This window comes from Arvicola amphibius, chromosome 17 (genome assembly GCF_903992535.2).
Source record: "Arvicola amphibius chromosome 17, mArvAmp1.2, whole genome shotgun sequence".
NCBI lineage: Eukaryota > Metazoa > Chordata > Mammalia > Rodentia > Cricetidae > Arvicola > Arvicola amphibius.
This window is the reverse complement of record NC_052063.2, coordinates 4,650,106-4,657,068: the sequence shown is the minus strand read 5'-3', so window position 1 is coordinate 4,657,068 and position 6,963 is coordinate 4,650,106. Positions and strand designations below refer to the sequence as shown.

The following is a 6,963-nucleotide window of genomic DNA, read 5'->3' as shown; positions in this document are numbered from 1 at the left end:
GACAATAATTGTTTTCTGGTGGTGAAGTAACATTCTTTATTGGTTTGTCTTTGTGCTTTGAGGATCACAGGTGAAACAAAGCTGGAATAGTCATAAATAAAAGTACTTTGCAGTTTTAAAGTACATAAGAAAATAAATTGTGCATATACTTGTATGCATTTGGTATATTCTGTTTCTTAATCAAATTATAAGTGTATAGAGGAAAGTTGTGGAATTATAACAAAAGTTGCTAAAATTTTAAATTTTATTACTATTATTCTGTGTGGGGAGGGGAGAGGGAGAGAGGGCAGTGGTATACCATAGCCTCTGGGCATGTGGAGGTCAGAGGGAGCATTGTGTAGTTGTTTTTCTTGTTCCAGCTTTTGGTGGATTCCAGGTATTGGTTTTATGTTGCCAGGCCTCCCCTGCAAGTGTTTTAATCCATGAAGCCAGCAGTTCTAAACCTGTGGGTCGGGCTTCATACATCAAACATCCTGCATAACAGGTATTTACATTATGAGTCATAACTAGCAAAATTATAGTTATGAAGTATTAATGAAAATGGTTTCGGGTTTGTGGGTCTCTACCAGGCTTTTTCTTTTGGGCCACCAAGCAGCTCCCAAATCATAACATGGAGACTTATTATTAGTTTTGAATGCTCGGCCTAGCTTAGCCTCCCTTCTGGCTAGATCTTTTAACTCAGATTAACCTGTTTATTTTATCTACCTTTTGCCTTGGGTCTTATTATCTTTCTCAGTCTGTATATCTGACTTTGACTGCTTCTCTATGTCTGTCTGTCTGGCATCTGCCTAGCTTCTTGTCCCAGGCGTGTTGCTCATTCTTCCTTTTTCTCCTGGAGCCTACTTTCCCCCTCCTATTTATTCTCTCTGCCTGCCAGCCCCTGCTCTCCTTCATCTACCTACTGACTGACCATTCAGCTTTTTCTTAGACCAGTCAGGTACCTTAGGCAGGCAAGGCGAAGCAGACGCAGCCCATCTTTACACACATCCTTACATTGTTAAGCAAATGCAGCATGAGCAAAAGTAACACACCTTTACACGGGTTAAAGTAATATTCTGCAGTGTAAAAAAATGCAATACATCTTTGCTTAGTTAAAGTAATTTTCCATAGCGGGTCACCACAACATGGAGGACTCTGTTTGAGGGTTGCAGCATCAGGAAGGTTGAGAACTGCTGACCTAAGGCCATCGCTCCAGTCCCTGTGACCGTGCAATTCTACAGTAACTTTCAAGATTTGTAACCTGAGTGTGACAAGAAGCCCGGGTCCCCCTCAGGTGCCTCCACTGCCTCGCATCCTCTATTCAGGTCCTCATGCTTGTACATAAGCCCTTTACCCACTGAGCCATACCCTCAGCCCCATTTTTCTTTATTTGCGCCATGTAAAATCACGTTGAGGCTAATATTAAGGCATTGTAGGTTAGCTGGAGTAGGGCTTGAGTCACTGCCCTTTCTTATCTTATCTCACCTAAAAGAAACTGAGCTAGACAGAAGTCAAGTTCAGTCGCTTAATGCCAAGGTGCCAGAACCAGGATTCCACACAGCTGTCAAACTCAGGTCTAGAGCACATAGCCAGCCCAAAACCCTGTCTGCTGGTCATCCACCAACACCTACGGCTCTAGCCAGAATGAGTGCTGGGGTGGTCATGTCGGACAGCTGTAGATTCAGGAGAGTGGAGGGTGGGGGGAGAAGAGTTTGCAAAGCCCACCATGGACAGCTGAGTGAAGAGGCACTGAGCCACAGTGACTGTAGGCAAAATGAGCCTTAAACAGATGAAAGCTGCAGGAATGCAGGGAAGCGGGAACGGAGAGGCCACCCACGTCACTGTTCTGTCTAAATCCATATGCAAAATACTTCTGTGTAGCATACAGAAAGAAAATCCCTATGTGTAAGATGTCTAGATCTGTATTTATGCACCCCTATATCTACACACACACACACACACACACACACACACACACACACACACGCACGCGCGCGCACACACATGTATTCTACTCTTTGAAAAGGGTCTTCTCCTACTAACAAATTGTTTTATCCCAACTTTAGAACGTAAAGCCTTATACATCCTGCTGTTCTTGCTTATTGGCTCCCGTGTGCCACAGTGCCTAGAGAAGTTCATTGTAAATATTTGGAAGGTCGGTGACTTACCGACTAAATGAGTAATAACTTTCCCCCTTTATGTTCCATACCACACCGAATCTTGGATCATATTTGAGTGTGGAAAAGGGAGGCTTTGAAGGGAGGGGCAGAAAGCTCGTGAAAGGCCGTGGACATAGCCAAGTGTTCTATGACTTCTGTTTGCTTCTCACGAAATGAGGTAGACAAAGTCCGTTAGGATCTAGCACTGCTGATGCTTCCAATGGTAGAGAAGAGCCAAGTGGAAAAGAAGCCAGTGAAAATACTCATTCTTTCTGTCAACCCCGTGTTCACATGTGCGAGAGCGCGTGGCCCAGCACGTACGCACGCACATTTATAAATTTAGTATTTCTTTTGTCTATTTGTCTAGTCAGCTCAAATGGGTAGACTCGTGTTTTGGCTCCTAGAACCAAACCAGACTCTGGCTCGCTCTACCTGTGAACTTCTTGGCCTATTTGGGCAAAATGAAGTGGTTTAAATTTCTGAGAACAAATAACTCAGCTCTAGGAAAAGGCCGTGGTTATACAAAACCCGTTCATTTCTTTCTGCTTCTGTGGGTTTGGTGTCTCTGTGAAAAGGAACAGCAAGTCAGAGAAGGACATCTTTCAGCCATGTGTGATTTGTGGCATCTCCCCTTCAGTGGTATCAAAACTGCTTGAACTTGTAAATCCTGCATGTGCTAGGCTACACAGTTAATGCTTCTGAGCCATGTTGCCCTTTGTCCGGCAAGCCTGTGGAAAGAGATGGTATTGGCGTGGAGCAGAAAGCTGACCTTGATTATATTCTTGTCTCCCTTCTGGGGCTGTGAGATACCGTATTATAAAAGGGGCATAGTCAACTCAAGTAGGTCACGGGCACGCCATCTTTGTGGACATATTGTTCTACTTGTTCTACCATCCTTTTCCATGCTTCTTGGGTTCTTTCCAAATAGTTAGACCTTGGAAAACGGTGTTTCTGGTGCCACCCTCACTTCCGGTAGAGATGCACTGTTCCCAGTGAATTGATTTCCATTGATTGGAGACAGTGTTTGCACCAGATACATACATGTATAGAGATGAATAAATCTCTCCTTTATACTTCCTTCCTCACGGGACCTTCTGCCTGGTAGACCAGGGTCCTAGCATGGAGTTACGGCTCCAGACTAAACAGTTTTAAATTGGTTTAAAAGTAGACCCAAGCCGGTGGTGGTTGTGCACACCTTTAACCCCCGCACTTGGGAGGCAGAGGCAGGTGGATCTCTGAGTTTGAGGCCAGCCTGGTCTGTACAGCAAGTTCCAGGACAGCCAGAGCTGCACAGAGAAATATTGTCTCAAAACAAAACAAAACACCCAGGAAAAAAAGTACACCTAAGCAGAAACCTCACTTTTATGCCCTTTTCCTTATCAAGAACAAAACGTCCAGAAGTCTTCTCTATCTAGGTCTTTTGTTTTGTTTTTAAGATTTGTGTGTGTGTGTGTTTTAAATGTAGGGTGTGTGTGGGTGGATGTGTGTGTGGTGTGTGTGGATGTGTGGGTGTGTTTGTGTGTGGGGTGTGTGTGGGGGGGAGTGAGGGTGTGTGTGTGTGTGGTGTGTGTGTGGGGTGTGTGTGGGGTGTGTGGGGGGGAGTGAGGGTACATTGATTGTGTGTTGGGTTGGAGGTAGTGGGTGTGGTGTGTGATGGGCTACGAGGAGTGAGGGCGGCTGTGTGTGGTCAGCAGTGTTTGTGGTGTGTGTGGGGTGGGAACACGCGGAAGTCGAGGTTGGGTGTGAGGCGGAGCTGAATGAGGGTGTGTTGTGTGGTGTGGTGTGTGTGTGTGTGTGGCGGTGGTGTGGGGGGAGTGAGGGAGTCTGTGTGGGCGTGGAATGTGCCCTTGCGTGGGTGTGTGTGCGTGTTTGGTGATGTTGTGTGTTCGGGCAGGGATTATGGGAGGTGGGGGGAGGGTGTGTGGGGGGGGAGGTATGTGGTGTGTGTGTGGTTCTGGGGGGGTGGGGGTGTCTGGAGGGGTGTGGGGGTGAGAGTGTGGGGGTTTTGGGGATGTGTGTGGGGGGTGAGGGATGGGGGTGTGTGGGGCTGGTGTGTGGGGTGTGTGTTGTGGGGGGTGTGGGGGTGTGTGGGGGGTGTGTGTGGTGTATGTGTGTGTGTGGGATGTGTGGTGTGTGTGTTTGGTGGGGTATCTGTGGGGGGGTGGGGGTGTCTGGGGACTGTGGGGGTAAGGGGTGTGGAGGTTTTTGGGATGTGTGTGGGGGTGGGGGTGTGTGTAGGATGTGTGTGGGTATGTGTGGGGGGAGTGAGGGTGTGTGTGTGGGTGGGTATGTAGGATGTGTGTGTATGGGTGTGGGTGTTGGGGGGTGTTGGGGTGTGAAGATTTTTTTTTGTGTTTTAAATGTGGGGTGTGTGGGTGTGTGTGGGTGTGCATGTGGGGTGCGTGTGGTTTGTGGGTGTGTGTGTGTAGGGGGGTGTTGGGGTGTGTGTGTGGGTATTGGAGCTGGGGGTGAGTGGGAGTGTGGGGGGGTGGTGTGTGTTTGTGTGTGTGTGTGTGTTTGTGTGGTGGGGAGTGTGAAAATTGTCCATCTGAAAGATATCATAAAAGCTTACTCGGTTGTCATTACCACGCTCCTGCACCCACATGATATTTGTGGGGTAATCATAATTCCTTAACCAAAAGATAAGAAGTAAAGTCTGGCAGGGACTGATTTAGATCAGCACTCAGTACCAGGGGAATAAGAGGATGTTTCACATTCCTGTGCTATCTTCACTCTTTATCCTTCCAACTTAGCAAAACCACGACTGCCTGCCCAGGTCCTGGCTGATCTTGTTAATCTGAACATTTCCTTGTTTAGTTTGTCTGCTTGTTCTTGTACTTCTTTATTTAGTTTTTAATACAAGGTCTTTCTCTGTAGCCTGGGAGGGCCTCAAGATCCCCGTTTTCCTGCCTCCCCTCTCTGGCTGGAATTACAGTTGTGTGTGACTATGCTTGACTCTTTATTCTTTTTTTCTTAAAGCTTTTACTTTGAGACATCATGGAAATAAACCATACAGGGACACATGGAAAAGACATGATCACAGAATGATGTTAACATGAAGCATCAGTGACTGTCAGCTAAAGTTGAAGCTGAAGTTCTGGGAGTTTGACATGATCCAGGGGCTGGAAGAACAGATCAGTATTCCTCTCCTTTTCCCCCACCCTCTCCTTCAACAGAATCCACACCAACCTCCTCATAGTTTTTCTCTAGGGCACCCATGTCTTCACGTGCCTCCGAGAACTCCCCCTCCCCCATGTCCTCACCCACATACCAGTGCACAAAGGCACGCTTGGCATACATCAGCTCAAACTTGTGATCTAGGCGAGCCCAGGCCTCAGTGATGGCGGTGGTGTTGCTCAGTGTGCACACAGCTCTCTGAACCTTGGCCAGGTCTCCACCAGGTACCACAGTGGGAGGCTGGTAATTAATGCCAACCTTGAAGCCAGTGGGGCACCAGTCCACAAACTGGATGCTGCACTTGGTCTTGATGGTGGCAATGGCAGCATTGACATCTTTGGGAACCACATCACCACGGTACAGCAGGCAGCAAGCCATGTATTTACCATGGCGAGGGCCGCATTTCACCATCTGGTTGGCTGGCTCAAAGCAGGCATTGGTGATCTCGGCTACAGAAAGCTGCTCACATTAGGCTTCTCAGCGGAGATGACCGGGGCTTATGTGGCCAGAGGGAAGTGGATGCGAACGTAGGGCACCAGGTTGGTCTGGAATTCTGTCAGGTCAACATTCAGGGCTCCATCAGATCTGAGGGAAGCAGTGATGGAGGACACGATCTGGCTAATCAGGTGGTTAAGGTTATGCTGTGGGACAATGGTCTGCTCCCTGTCACTTGTATTTTAAATAAACGCTGATTGGCCAGTAGCCAAGCAGGAAGTATAGTCCGGGAAAACAGGCAGGAAGTAGAGGTGGGACAATGAGAAAGAAAGTTCCCCCACCAAAGCTGTGGAAAACCAAGAAGCCCTGAAGACCTGTGCACTGGTCAGCCAGTCAGCGAATTCTGTCCAAGACAAGGTCAATGATCTCCTTGCCAATGATGTAGTGGCCACAGGCGTAGTTACTGGCAGCATCTTTCTTGCCTGTGATGAGCTGCTCAGGGTAGAAGAGCTGGCGCTAGGTACCAGTGCAAACTTTATCAATAACTGTGGGTTCCAGGTCTACGAACACTGCCTGGGGCACATGCTTGTCAGCACCTGTCTCACTGAAGAAGGTGTTGAAGGCGTCAGCTCCTCCCCCAATGGTCTTGTCACTTGGCATCTGGTCATCGGGCTGGATGCCATGTTCCAGGCAGTAGAGTTCCCAGCAGGCATTGCTGATCTGGACATCAGCCTGGCCAACGTGGATGGAGATGCACTCACGCATGGCAGCTACGGATTAGAAGGCGAGGGTGACTGAGCAGACACCTGGCCCCGGTTACCATTGTTCCCGATAGCTAAAAGTCGAGGTAAGTAATGCAGTGAGGCCGACTCTTTATTCTTTTGGTTCCTGAGACTTTAATTTCTTTGCAGTCTGTGTGTCTTAGACGGTAGAAGTGAGAGTTTGGACAAGGAAAGTGAGAACCACGCTTTGAGTCTGGACGTAGACACTGGACGCGTTATTTATGCTACAATGCTGTTTATTCTGCTTTTTCTTTAAAATGTCAGAATTTCCCTTGGCTCCTCCAATAGTGAACTTACTGTGACCTCCTTTGATCAACGATCAACCTAGGCTTTGCACTTTCCATGGGAACTCTGACAATCTGTGACAATGATTTGAAGGGCAACCAACTGGAAAACCCATTACCCATACAGCGTCAGCCAGGTCTTCCCCC

At 47.9% G+C, this 6,963-nt stretch overlaps 1 pseudogene; it reads right to left on the bottom strand.

Moving 5' to 3' along the window:
- Positions 1–5,273: 5,273 nt before the first annotated feature.
- On the bottom strand, positions 5,274–6,515 carry LOC119803345 (annotated as a pseudogene).
- Between the last annotated feature and the right edge of the window lie 448 nt (positions 6,516–6,963).